We start from the raw sequence: 15,716 nt of genomic DNA, 5'->3' as shown, positions 1-15,716 counted from the left end.
TCAAATTCCAATAAATATAAAATAATCATTAAATATATTTTACTTATTATGCATAAATCACCATAATATACCTATAAATGACATCTTCAATAAAACAATAACCACATCAGTAAAAACAGTAGAAAGAACAGAAAAATAAGAGTATACTTATGTTTTTTCTAAGCATGAGACTACAAACTGAAATTGTACTTTTTCAGCAATACTTTTTAGTAGTAATTTTTAAAAGCATTAACAGAGGAATGCAGGTTGAGGCTCTTAGATTTTCTTTCATGCAAGGCATGAAATTACTTAGTAGTTTCTCAGTTTTTGGGAATAAAGTTGTTATTCAAGAGTCAAAGACTACTCGTAGCGAAATACAATATCTTGCCAAAATAAAGAGTAGAAGCAAAACTATTTCTTAAAATATTTATTAAAAACGAATTAAACAGAACTGGTTTACATAGTATATACAGGAAACACTGCATCAGCTGTAAATATATGAAGTCAATTAAACACACTAAGGTAAAGACCGGAGCAACAAAATCTAATCATCCATTCACCATGGAGAATTGGGATTGTTCGCAGCACTCAATCCTTTCCACACATGAAGTCTTCAGAATACTTAACCAAATCTTGTTTTCACGTATTGAAATAGCATAGGGAGCACCAGCTAAAAAACATAAGAATTAAAAACATTAAACATTTTTTACTGTACAAAATAATAAACCATCAATTTTTGGCTATTTTGTGATAGATTATGGAAAAGACATGGAGAATTATTTTTCCTACTTATCGATAACATACAGTCGACTGTATACCGAGTAAGAACAATCTGTTTTTATACAGTCACAGGGGAGTTGAATTAGTCATGTTGATTGTACCAGTAATGTAATGTTAAAATTGCAAAAAATGCACTTTACTTTGAAATAGTATGAATGGCGCAGCCAAAGAGTTTTGGAGTCGAACCTCCCGAATAAAACTCTCAATTTCAACACATATAGCAGGGTTTAGTTTTTTACCAGGACATGGAAAAAAGCTAGGTTTTTTTGCAGGTAGAAACTGTGGTGAAAACCTAGAAAATACTGTCAGCCCTGCTTAATCAGGTAACAGTTGAATGAATACCCAGCTTATATGAATAAAACCTCCAAACCTCTTGGAACCAAATATTTCTCCACAGGCGCAATGTTAAAGATCCCCACTTAATCGAATAATTTCCCCCAATAGTTAAATAATATTGATTAGCTTTTGTTAATATTTTTGAGAAAAATTTTGAACTGACTAGATAGCTAGATATAAGCTAAGAACAGCTATTGACGTAAAAATGTAAAACAATAATTTTCGCTATCAATAGGAGAGGAAACATTCATTTTCCATCAAAATAACTCATCTAATCCACCTAATTTCTTTTGTCGTTGAGAAATATACACGTTTCAGACAGTAATAAATTGATAAATACAGTACGCTCTTGGTGTCAAGAAATCGAAGGAACAGTAATATATATATATATATATATATATATATATATATATATATATATATATATATATATATATATATATATATATATATATGCATAGTTTTCGACATAACAAGGTCATAATCATAATAAAATACTATTCTAAAAATTAGTCATCATCACTAAAAATAAGTGTAAATATGTAACGAAAAAAAGTCTTAGTAGAATAACAATTGAAATTTTTTAAATGAGTCAAAATTAGAGAAAAAAGAATGCTCTAGTGAAGTAGCAAAACGAAATAATTATCACGACTAAACTTAGCAAAGATTTCGAATACCAAATTGCAGAATGGTTTCAAATGAGATTCAAGCGCCCCGATACAAAAAAAGTGCTCAAAAGATTGCACCATTCCTTGTGTCTCTAAAGGGGGTTCCCGTTCATCTCCCCTTTTTATGGAGGTGAAAATAGAGTCAAAAGGTCCAACCAAATGGTGTGAAAAGTTTTAGGTACGTACGTTTTTTAGGCTTCTCTGCAGGCTTGGCAAGGTTTCGGACACTACGGTAAAAACCCTGGTTTTTACCGTCCTGTCCAAAACTATATTTATAGAAAAATTTTAGTTTGTGACAAAACATCAAAAACAAAATAAAATGTATCAAAGAAATGTTTTATACTGAACATTTATTCAATGTGAACATTCAACTTATTTATGCAGCCGATTTTAATCTAATTACATAGAAGTTAAATTCTTGATTAAAATTTTAATTTGTATGCATTAATTATTTATTTTTTTGATAAAGTAATCAAATTTCCCTATGTTTATACATGTGCAAATGAAAGTGGGGTTGGCAAGGTTTATAATGCCTTGTTCAAAACCCTTGTGTCCAAAATTATTTTCTGAGAAAATATGACAGAATAAAATGTGTCAAAATTATGTTTTTTTCTTTTTTTTTTTTGACTATTTAATATATTTATTCAACGTGAACATTCAAGTATAAATATATATGTATTTATACAACTGATTTTAATCTAACTATGTAGAAATTAAATTCTTCATTAAAAATTTCAATTTGTATGCATGTTTTTTCCCCAGCCATAAACCAAATTTTTTGACATTTATGCATGTGTACAAAAGAAAATGTTCAAAATATTAGTGAAATAATCGACTTAAATGCAAAAAATTTTACAGTTATAGGATGTATTATACATCAAAAGTATGAACTAAAAAAAGAATATTTACAAGTTTTGAAATGTAAATGTTTAATCATTAATTTCTTGTTCTTTAATCCATGACTTAAAAAAAAAATTAAAAATTAAGCTTTTTTGGCACCTAAATATTGCACATTTAATAACATTCCTTTGAGTTACAAATGGAACTGAATTTAGTTGTCTTCGTAGCATTGTGAATTTTTTTTTATAATTCTACCAACAGTTACATAAGGAAGTTTTTATGTAATAGAGTTATTGGTAATTTTTTAAAGTATTTTCAAAAATAAACATTTGAGAAAAATATTACCAAATACTCATTAATTAACCTCATTAATATCTATATTTATGCAACAAATATTGCAGTAAATACAAATTGATTAGATTAGACCCAACTTTGGCTTTTGCATACTTTTGGACAGCTTAAAACAATTTCGGACAGTTCTGGACATTAAAAAGTACCGATCCTGTCCTAAACCAGTTTTGGACAGTCCAAAACGCAACCCTGCTTCTCAGGACTTACATTTTCTGACGCTGCCGTGCTCTAGAATGAAAACAACAGTAGATAGGCTTAACGGAATCATCCCCCCCCCCCCCGAGAAATAATGAAGGGTGCGATAAATTTTTGGAAACATTTCTCGAGTTGCTTCCAGACAAAAAGCTGCGGTTTTCAGGAAAAATTATAAATGGGTTTGAAAAATATTCAACATTACAAGATTTTAATTAAAAAGTCTTCGACATAAGAATAAAAAATAACCTTAGATAAATACGCAAAATCGAGGGGAAAAATAATTTTTTGTCATATTAAGGTCTTTGAGATATCGAAGATCAAGACATCGAGAGTATACTGTATTGAGTGAAAAACAAAGCGGACAAGGAGGTAAAAAAGGGTGTTAAGAAAAGTGATCCCAAAGACCTCAAGCAAGGAATCCAATATCACAGAATTTTTCAAAATATGGTGTACTGAAAAAAGATGCCAAAACATAAATTTCATATTTCTCAGGTTGTTACCTTTTTATAATTTTAATACGTACTTATAATATATTTTTCTAATTATGAAACTATTTTGTTGCTTACTTAGCTTATTTCAAAAACTTTTTATCAATGACATCATTATTACATTGTTAATTTAGAAAGGTAAGGAAATTTTCCCTACTTAATGGAAAATATTTCTTGGATTCGACAATATTTGATTAAGCAAAAGCCGACAGTACTATTAACCCCATTTCATTTTCTTGCAGGCAGTGACTTATTAATCTTACTAAGCAGGGTTGGCTTTCTGCTGCCAGAAACGGGTTATAACGGGTAAAAACAAAAAATGTCTGTTTAATAGTTTGAGTAATTACTTAATCATCATATTTGTTAAAGTAAACAAAAAATGCAACCCTTAAGTAAACTAAAACTCTCTTGCCAACCCTGCCCCTTATATTTATTTTTTTACATTACGAAGATTGAAGTAAATATGAACTGATAGATTACATTTTGTTTGCGTTTACATACTTTTGGACAGTTTAAGGCACTTTAAGATGGTATAAACCACCTGTCCTGTCCTAAACCAGTTTTGGACAGTCCAAAACCCAAACCTAGTTTGGTCCCTTGCAAAATTGTTACACGTTAAATCTGCTACTTGGCATCATTTAGCTGCTTCAAAGTTCCCTTCATTTAAAGAAAACAAATTTGCATTTATAAGTTTGCGGGGGAGAAATATAATGCAATTTCTAACTTTAAGGTATACATTTTGTTTAAACTGTTTTTCCGAGACAAAATTTTTTGAAGGGCCTCAAAGTGGACCAAATTTGTGTTTTGAATCGACCGCTGAAAAAGCGAATCAGGAAATTATAAATTTATCAATTTTTGCCAGATATTATTTTGAAATGAAATTAATAAAATAAGAATTATGTCATTGTCTACTCCTTGGTAGATATTATTTTGAAATGAAATTCATTAAAAAAAACCTAACAAATGTTTCGAAAAGGTACTAGCATATCAAATTACTATAAGACCACCTCAAGTGTGCATATCTCTACAAATTGCTGGATTTGTGTGAACAATCTACTCCTTGGTACAATCCTCCTTTCCTTAGAATAAATAGGGAGTTGAGGGGTACCGAGTACTCTGTAACTGCTTGGTACTCGGCCAAATTTTGCTCAGATACTCGGCTAATACCGAGTAGTTGTAAAAAAAAAAAAAATCGAATATTGGTTCAAGATAGAGTTTACAGTTAATAAAAAAAGCCCAAGCAGATAATATAGTGCAATTATTTACAATTCAAATTTTAAAAATAATGAAGTTTGTTATGCGTCAATGAAGTAAATCTTTATTTTAATGTCACCAAAAAGTTAAAACTTATTTATTAAAAATGAGACAAAAAAGGCAATTATAGAAAATATGAAATTTTTATATTATTAAATAGATTTTTGGTACAAACAAAATTTATATAAAAATTCCTTCGATTTAAAAATAAAAGCAAATAAATCATTTTTTTAAGCAAATAAAACGTTAAAAGCAGAAATGTGCAGGAACACTGCAAACCATAGATCTTAAAATAGAATAGATGTGCCTTCTCCCCACTTTTCTCCTCAGAGCGCGCGTCAACATCCCCCGTTGGACATCACGTGATCAAGGGACACCTCTCACAAGAAACTGTTTCCCCTATCGAAGAGAATCACTTTGCGCCGCGATCATTTGCACAATTAAGGGAAATTAAAGCATTTAACCCATGAGTTAAATGCTTTAAGCATGGGTTAAATCCCATAGGTTAAGCATGAGTTAAACTTCCCTTTAAGCATGGGTTAAATTAAAGCATTTAACCCATTATTAAAGAAAAAGGGAACGCTCTGTCCCTCACGTAACACCTCATATTTTTCACTAAAAGTAATAATTAAAAAAGGTAACAATTTTTTTTTCATTAAGAAATCGCAAATGTATTTGTTGTACTTTTGCAAAAAATGTCCTTTGTTACTTTTTTAGTTACTACTTTTTAATGAAATGCGGGACAAAATGACAGTTTTTTTCATGGAATGGTCCATTAGATATTTTCCCAATCAAACCTTTTGAAGCAGGCGCACAAGCAATTTAAACATTTTTTCAAGTGCTTTAAATACTGAGCAGAAATAGACGTCTTCAAAAATCTTAAACAAAAATTGACCTTGTAAATTTTCTTTTATTTCAATCAAATTTTTCAAATACAGATAAATGGTTTCAATGCGTGCTTTTTCCCACAACTTTTGAAGGCAGTGCAACAATTTAACATAAAACCCTATCTAAAACCATAAACCAATTAGAAATACAAATGTAAATATTATCGAATATCAATTAACTCAATTAAATAATATTCTAAGATTTGCATGCGTTTCGCACCAACACTCTATTAGCCAAACAAATAACTTTGGTTTGTTCCTGATTTTTAAGCAACTTCAGTTTTTTTTTTTTTTTTAAGTACTCAGAAAATAAATTCATTTGCAATTATAAACTACATAATTGGTCATTTGACTTCCGTCCCCTCCCCAATTTTTTTTTTTTCGTCCTACAGGATATGATAATTTTGACAATTTAAACTCGATGGTGAAGAAAACTAGTGATTATTGTCCCTCAAGAATATTAATTTTGTCACTTTCCTACTTATTGGTCTTTGAATTATTTTCATTGTTTGAATTGACTGCGCGATACATTCTAACGCTTCAATATTTAGTAACGATTAATTTTATAAACTTGTTAACGAGAAAATCTGCTGCTTCTGTTTCCAACATATGCTTATTTAAACTTAGAAAAATGGAATTAGAAATTTTTCTCATAACTCTTGTGGCTTCATGAGTAACATTATATTTTTGTGTTTTACTCCCAAAACTTTTTCACATTCTCGCTCAGTTGTTCTTCACAGATGTACATATTTCAATGGTTGCAATCTTGCAATAAGTTATCATACTTGAATGTGTCTCAAAATTCTTAAATTTTATTATGCCTATTTTTGGTTTATTGTAGTTAAGACTGCCTTGCAGTTGTCGCAGTTCACAACAGAGTGCACTTGCCGGACAAAAAATCCAGCGTAGTCGGAAACATCATTAATATACTGCGTCATGCTAATTGAGATGATTTCTAAATTTTCCAAATCGTCATCAAAGGAATCGGAAGAAAAGGCTTTCTTTCAAAGCATTTTTGTTACGCTTCAAATTTAATCTTAGCATTTGAAGGTTGTCAAAATCAGCGCAATTTAAAGAACTGAACTCCTTAAATTTCCGTATGAATGAATAATCTTTTTTTCGCACTTCGAAATTGTCTGACGATTATTGTTGAATCCCCCCTCACAACCTGATCGCACTAAAAAAAAGTTTCAAGGTGATCCTGAGTAAGCTTATAAGTCAATATGCAGTTTAGAACTGGAATTCGGGCACCTACATACTTTTCATATGTTCCCAGCACACTTTTCATAGAAATTAGGAAACTTAAAAATCCAGTTTTTCGAGGACATACTATAACTAATTTTCCATCGCTTGTTTTTAGTGGTTTAATATAATGCTCGGCATCTACAATAAATTGCTTAAAATATTCTTAATTTCGACTCTGCAGGGGACTTTTTCTGCCTTTAGCAGAAAGAAAGATTTTTGTTACTCAGAAATTCCACTATGTCTTTATTTTTTAATAAAATTGGCACTAGCATCGCATTCATCAAACCCTCTTTCGCTAGAAAATCTCAGATTCACACATATAGAGATTTCTCCCATAAGTATAATGAAAATCTTCACACAATCCTAGACTTTTAACGACGCTTCACATTGTTATATCACTGCTGCCCGAGAAGAGGGAGACACGATGTCCCTGATCACGTGATTCTCGGCAGAATCATGATGACCCCACTTTCTCCGGGCGAAATACGCTGCGCTGTAGGAGAAAGGCCTATCGATCCCTTTTAAAGATCTATGCTGCAGACACATGTTTTGGCATTACAAGGAATATCTTTTTCAATCCACAAAATGCGAGCTTATGTGTTAAAAATATCCGACAAAAGTCGGATATTTTTGTAGGATGTCTTTACATTCATTAGCTCACTTTATGCACTACTGAAAGAGACCTTCCTTGCAACGCAGAAGCACAGGTCTGCAGGATTTCTGCACATTTGTGTTTTAACACTTTATTTGCTTTAAAAAATTATTTATGTTTGGCAACTAGAACTATAATAGGTTGATATAATTTGTTTAAATTCCAACTTGGTTAATCATACCTTTTATTTATTTGCTTCCTTCTAATTTTAAAAAATAACATTTTTGTAAAATTTTTGACACAAGAAAAAGTTTTTAAATGATGCATAATTAAATATCAGATAAAGTCTTCTTTTAAAAACTATTATGTGGACATGGAGGTCTATACTACAGTTCCAATGAGTTCAAAATTCATCATGTGTTTGTCTGTGGTTCTTAAAGTATATTTGATATTCAGTATTCGGCCAAGTAGTGACAGGTCGAGTATGCGGCACTCGGCCAAAGTGCTCGTCTCTAATAGGGAGAATTCTAAAACATACAAACACTGGCACACTTAAATACAAGATGATTCTTTTGAATGGTTCATTGATAGTTAAGAATCGAGTTTGAAAACTGATAACATTAAAAAATTTCATGATAACAAAAAGTGATTATTTGAACATGCAAATGAATAGAGAAAATTGGGACTGTGGGATTTTGATAACAGCAATAAAGGATTGATAACATTGACCCCAATCATATAAGGCAGAGTCTACTGTACATTTTCTATAATATGATTTCTTACCATTTTTGTATGGGTCTGCAGCAACATTATTGCTTGTTGAGTATATCCCAAAACTAACTTTCCTGCAGATTTTTCAAACACTAACTAGGTAACAAATCTGTAATAGAAAAAGAAAAATGAATGCAAACAACAGACCTATCCATAAACTAAACACACACACACAAAAGGGTTAGGTACTTTACATAAATTAGACAAACATCAAAGTTAGAAATCAGTAAAAATCCTACTGGTCCTTCGGACTAGTCAACATGAAAATGTACTAGCCTGTAGACATCATTGATCCGCTTTAAATTTAACCAATAAATATGTCTGTACGTAAAATTATTTACGCTTTAGGATTGCGTTTATTAAGTAATCTTTACTAAAAATGAAACTGAAAGTCTGTATTTGGATCTCTGTCTATTACGCGTATAGCGCCTAGACCATTTGGCCGATTTCCATGTAATTCAACGAACACCTCAAAGCGATTTTTTCAAAATTCGATTTTGTTCTTTTTCTATTCCAATTTTAAGAACATTTTACCAAGCAAATTATCACAACATGGACAAACAAATGCCAACACTATGTGCCAAGGGTCGAGCAAATTAACATAATAAATTGACGAGGAATTCATCATCCATCATTTGTAAATATACAGGCGAACCAAATGACCTTTTACTTTTCTACGACGTGCAAAGCCGTCCGGGTACCACTAGTTTTAAATATAACTTTCTTATTTTTAGCTAATTGATTTAACATTAAATAAAGCACTACATTCAAAAATTTTTGTTTGGCAATAAACATTTAAATTTTAAACAGCCAAGTGTTATGTCTGAAAACTAATTTCATTAATCAACCCTTAAAATGGGCTACCAAAAATTTGATAATTAAATTTTGCCATTTTTACTTAGTTTCAAATGCTGAATAAAATGTGGATGATTCATATAAATTATGTACTTGTACAGCGATTTGAAAAAAAAAAAGTCAATGAATGGTTTGGCTAATAATTAGTTCAGGCATCAACCAGGCTTATGCTTTTGAATTTTTTCTAGCAAAGTGTGATCATAAATTGCCAGGCGCTGGTGGTACCGAAGCCCCCAGTTTATTATTTTTTTTGTGGTCTGTTGCAGGTTTCACTGGTCTGGTACCAGTGGACCAGCCACAATTTTGAACGCTGAACATTTTGCACTATTAACAACAAAATGAACTAATTTCATACACAAAATAAGTGAAACTAGAAACATTTTTTAGTGTTCAAAACCTAAAAGCCCTTGAACTGAAATACAAAAACAAAATTTTGAGCAGCAAAGGTAAACACACTTTCAATCGATATCTAATATTTGAATTGAAACACTGACACAATGCATTTTAGACCAGAAAAACAACTCCTTTTTTTTCCCAATAATAGTGAAATCCTTTTCCTCGTTTAGTAAAAAGGGACCCTTGTCGAAGTGTACCAATAAAGTTATTTCATCCACCCCAGATCAATATAAAATGCATTGGATTAAAATGAAACTGAGAAACTAATTCCTAATCCAAAGTAGAAAGGGGAAGTCTGCAAAAATTATTTGCATCTTAAAATGCTAATCAAGAAAATGCATTTGAACAAAGTACTTCAAAAAAACTTACAGGACCAAAATAGTTTGGAACATAAAACCATCTTAGATGCATAGGAAATAATATTATTTGTACATTATTTGCTAACAAATCTTATGCAAACATTACTAAATAAATATAATTATCTCTGCCATTAACAATAAAACAATCAAAGCAAGTGTATAAATTAAAATTTGAAGTGGTAAGAAAAGAACTGAAATTATTGGGGGGGGGGGGAATGCTACCTCAATTTGTAAAAGCTGGAAAATAAAAATAACATGGAATAAGATCAACTTAAGTTCAACACACATTCCAAATACTCAACTCACAATAAGAAGAAATAGCGTTGTAAATAATACAAAAATCAGCCAAAAACTACAGAATCATAACATTTTATATTTTGTAACTTTGCTTGTAATGTTACTTACTTAAATTGTAGTGCAAAATGATGTTTTAATATGCTGAATCCATCTTATCAATGGCGATGTTTCTTTCACAAATTTGCCATGCCGTTTGCCTTGCCGCCATACAAATACAGGGTGCGTTCAAAAAGTCTAACGAAACTCACCGACTTAACGAACGATAACTCTTCGGTTTTTCGTTACCCCGCGTTCACTTTTTGAACGATCAGTTAAAATTAAAGATGGCGGACGTTAGGTTAGCAGACGACGCAGATCATTGCTTTTTCGGAGGATATGTATTTTGAAGTTAGTGATGAAAAAAGACTAGAGGATTCTTTTTTTGAATAAAATAAAAAGAGGAAAACAAATTTTCAGATTCCTTTCAACAAAATTTCATCTTAATTAAGATATTTTTTTATATTCCATCATTGTTTCCTAGCACAGAACAACAAATAGTACTTTTTTTTAAAAAAGAAAAAGAATATGTTCCCACACATTCTATTTTCTGCAATACTGTTTGCAAATATTGTTAATTTCTAAAACATCTTTAAAAATTTTATGGAAAACAGTCTCTTGTTTACTCTTAAATTGATGTATCCCCGGTATATGCAGAAAAAGTCACACCGACTCTTTTTGGATAGAAAACATTTCACTATAAATCTACTAACTTTTATAAAATCAGATATGACCCGACTTAAACAAGGTATTTTGAATTATTTCTTGATGAGTTACAGGAAAATGCAAAATGTGTTTTTGATTTAAAATTTCCGATCTCCGACACATCCCCCCCCCCCCGTTAAGAAATGATAGGCAAAGGTGTATTTAAATTATTTGACTAAAAGTAAAGTACAATGCATCGGTAAAGGCTAGTAAAATTCAAAATGCATTATTATTATTATTATCTTGTGTCATAGTTGTCTAGAGCAAATGAGTAATTAAAGCGTGAAGTATTTATTTCGATTTCTTTTACTGAAATTTTCTCAACCCTGTAAACCTTGATGTTTTATCGCTACAAGATTTCATATGCTCAACAATAAACTCATTATAAACCGCACATATATCGCATTTAAAACATAAACATCGCATGCACTGGGCGCCGCCATGTTTTCTAACTGAGCAAACCACCTCTTTCCTTCGTGAGCTTCGTTAAGAATTTCGCTTCACGAAACTAACCGAGTTACACTTTCTGAACGACCAGTTAGCTAACGCGTTCTCTTTTTGAACGCCTCGTTCGGTTAACTCGTTTCACTCGTTAAACGCGTTCGACTTTATGAACGCACCCACAGAATGAAAGTAGCGTCATCATGATCACGTGACATCCGGTTCCGGAAGTGGTCTTGGTTAAAATTATACAGATTCACGTCGAAATTGGTCAAAAAACGTTTTTCGATGTTTGCAATTTTTTCTACTGATTTCTATACAAATAAGAATATCGCTATATTTTTGTATAATAAAATGACATATTGATTTCAAACGTAAAAATAAGCAGTAAAAACTTCGAGGCATTTCTTTTAAAGATTGTTTCGATATCTGCAGCTTCAAAGTTTTTTTTTTCTTTTAATAATCTGCCAATGAAAATACACCAAAGCAAAAGTATATTTATTTTCCTCATTTGTTTTAAAACAGCTTAAATATGAAATTTTTAAAAAATGTCGAAATAAAAACATATTTTGGCACAGAACTATGTTTAGAAAACCATATGGGGATTATTTTATAGATTGATGTCGAAGTATGTCGGTGTCACAATATTTTCTTTCGACATTAAACGACTTTTTTCGACGTTCGCAAAATTTTTCTATTTTTCTCCTAAATCGCGTATTTATAAGAAAATTACGAAATAAACGCTTTTAATTATGGCTAACTATTTAAAAAAAAAAATCGAAACAAGAAGTAAAAACCACTTTTTATATAAAGTCAGTGAAAAAAATATACTTCGACATAGTTCTATATTTTAAAAACTGTATCCGTTATCAATCGGGATTCAAAACGTCGATCTATGTCGGTCCTACGTCGTTCTATATTTTTGTGCTACTAGGGTCAATGACTGACTGACAGAGTGACTGACTGACTGACTAATAGAATGACAGAGTGACTGACTGACTGACAGAGTGACTGACTTACTGACAGAGAGAATGACTTACTGACAGAGAGACTGACTAACTGACTGACAGATTGATTGACAGAGTGACTGACTGACTGACTGACAAAATGACTGACTGACTGACAGAGTCACTGACTGACTGACAGTGTGACTGACTGACTGACAGAGTGACTGACTTACTGACAGAGAGAATGACTTACTGACAGAGAGACTGACTAACTGACTGACAGACTGATTGACAGAGTGACTGACTGACAGAGTCACTGACTGACTGATAGAGTCACTGGCTGACTGACAGAGTGACTGACTGACTGACTGACTGACAGACTGACTGACAGTGTGACTGACTGACTGACTGAGAGAGTGACTGATTGACTGAGTGACAGAGTGACTGGCTGACTGACTGAATGACAGAGTGAATGACTGACAGACAGACTGAGTGACTGGAAGACTGACAGACTGGCAGTCTGATTGACAGACTGACTGACAGAGTGGCTGACTGCCTGAGAGGGTGACTGACTGACTGACTGACTGACAGAGTGACTGACTGCTGTCTGACAGACTGACTGACTGAGTGACTGAGTGACTGACTGTCTAACTGACTGACTGACTGACCGAGTGACTGACTGCCTGACAGACACAGTGACTAACTGACAGACTGACAAAATGACTGACTGAATGACTGACTGACAGAGTGACTGACTGACTGACTGACTGACTGACAGACAGAGTGACTGACTGAGTGACTGACAGAGTGACTGACTGAATGACTGAATGACAGAGTGACTGACTGACTGACTGATAGAGTGACTGACTGACTGACAGAGTGACTGACTGACTGACTGAATGACAGAGTGACTGACTGACTGACAGACAGAATGACTGGCAGTCTGAATGACAGACTGACTGACTGACAGAGTGACTGACTGCCTGAGAGGGTGACTGACTGACTGATTGACTGACTGAGTGACTGACTTACTCTCTGACTGACTGACTGACTGAGTGACTGACTGACTGACTGATTGACTGACTGACAGAGTGACTGACTGACTGAGTGACAGAGTGACCGACAGATTGACTGACTGACTGACAGAGGACTGACTTACTGACAGAGAGACTGACTTACTGACTGACAGAGTGACTGACTGGCATACAGATTGACTAACTGACTGACAGACATTTTGACTGACTGACAGAGTGACTGACTGACTGACTGACAAAGTGACTGACTGACTGACAGACATTTTGACTGACTGACTGACAGACAGAGTGACTGACTAACTGACTGACTGACAAAGGGACTGACTGACTGACAGAGTCACTGACTGACTGACAGAGTAACTGACTGACTGACAGAGGACTGACTTACTGACAGAGAGACTGACTTACTGACTGACAGAGTGACTGACTTACTGACAGAGTGACTGACTGACTGGCATACAGAGTGACTGACTGACTGACTGACAAAGTGACTGACTGACTGACAGACATTTTTACTGACTGACAGAGTGACTGACTGACTGACTGACTGACAGAGTGACTGACTGACTGACTCACACAGTCACTGACTGACTGACAGAGTCACTGACTGACTGACTGACTGACAGACTGACTGACAGAGTGACTGACTGACTGACTGATAGGGTGACTGACTGACTGAGAGAGAGACTGACTGACTGACTGACTGAAAGAGTGACTGACTGACTGAGAGGTAGAGTGACTGACTGACTGACTGACAGAGTGACAGAGTGACTGACTGACTGACAGACAGAGTGACTGACTGACTGTGACAGGGTGACTGATTGACAGACAGAGTTACTGACAGACTGATAGACACAGTGACTGACTGACTGACTGACTGACTGAATGACTGATAGAGTGACTGACTGAATGACAGAGTGACTGACTGACTGACAGACAGAATGACTGGCAGACTGACAGACTGGCAGACTGATTGACAGACTGACTGACTGACAGAGTGACTGACTGCCTGAGAGGGTGACTGACTGACTGAATGACTGATAGAGTGACTGACTGAATGACAGAGTGACTGACTGACTGACAGACAGAATGACTGGCAGACTGACAGACTGGCAGACTGATTGACAGACTGACTGACTGACAGAGTGACTGACTGCCTGAGAGGGTGACTGACTGACTGATTGACTGACTGAGTGACTGACTTACTGTCTGACTGACTGACTGACTGAGTGACTGACTGACTGACTGATTGACTGACTGACAGAGTGACTGACTGACTGACTGAATGACAGAGTGACTGACTGACTGACAGACAGAATGACTGGCAGACTGACAGACTGGCAGACTGATTGACAGACTGACTGACTGACAGAGTGACTGACTGCCTGAGAGGGTGACTGACTGACTGATTGACTGACTGAGTGACTGACTTACTGTATGACTGACTGACTGACTGAGTGACAGACTGACCGACTGATTGACTGACTGACATAGTGACTGACTGACTGAGTGACAGAGTGACTGACAGATTGACTGACTGACAGAGGACTGACTTACTGACAGAGAGACTGACTTACTGACTGACAGAGTGACTGACTGGCATACAGAGTGACTGTGTGACTGACAGACATTTTGACTGACTGACAGAGTGACTGACTGACTGACTGACAAAGTGACTGACTGACTGACAGACATTTTGACTGACTGACTGACTGACAGAGTGACTGACTAACTGACTGACTGACTGACTGACAGAGTCACTGACTGACTGACAGAGTCACTGACTGACTGACTGACTGACAGACTGACTGACAGAGTGACTGACTGACTGACTGATAGGGTGACTGACTGACTGACTGACAGAGTGACGGACTGACTGACTGACTGACAGAGTGACTGACTGACTGACAGACTGACAGAGTGACTGACTGACTGAGAGACAGAGTGACTGACTGACTGACTGACTGACTGACAGAGTGACTGACTGACTGACTGACAGGGTGACTGACTGACTGACAGGATGACTGACTGAGTGACTGACTGACTGCCTAACTGACTGACCAACTGACTGTCTAACTGACTGACAGACAGAGTTACTGACTGACTGATAGACAGAGTGACTGACTGACTGACTGACTGACTGAATGACTGATATAGTGACTGACTGACTGACTGACAGAGTGACTGACTGACTGACTGACAGAGTGACTGACTGACTGACTGACTGATAGAATGACAGACTGACTGACAGAGTGACTGA

General features: G+C 34.6%; 1 long non-coding RNA gene across 1 annotated transcript; it reads right to left on the bottom strand.

Moving 5' to 3' along the window:
• Positions 1-539: 539 nt before the first annotated feature.
• LOC129233236 (uncharacterized) lies at positions 540-10,488 on the bottom strand. The gene is made up of 3 exons (XR_008581440.1): positions 10,402-10,488; positions 8,399-8,495; positions 540-649 (listed from the first exon to the last, which is right to left on the bottom strand). It is a non-coding gene; the product is annotated as an uncharacterized LOC129233236 (long non-coding RNA).
• Between the last annotated feature and the right edge of the window lie 5,228 nt (positions 10,489-15,716).

This window comes from Uloborus diversus, unplaced genomic scaffold (genome assembly GCF_026930045.1).
Source record: "Uloborus diversus isolate 005 unplaced genomic scaffold, Udiv.v.3.1 scaffold_275, whole genome shotgun sequence".
Lineage (NCBI taxonomy): Eukaryota > Metazoa > Arthropoda > Arachnida > Araneae > Uloboridae > Uloborus > Uloborus diversus.
This window is presented reverse-complemented; position numbering and strand designations above follow the sequence as displayed.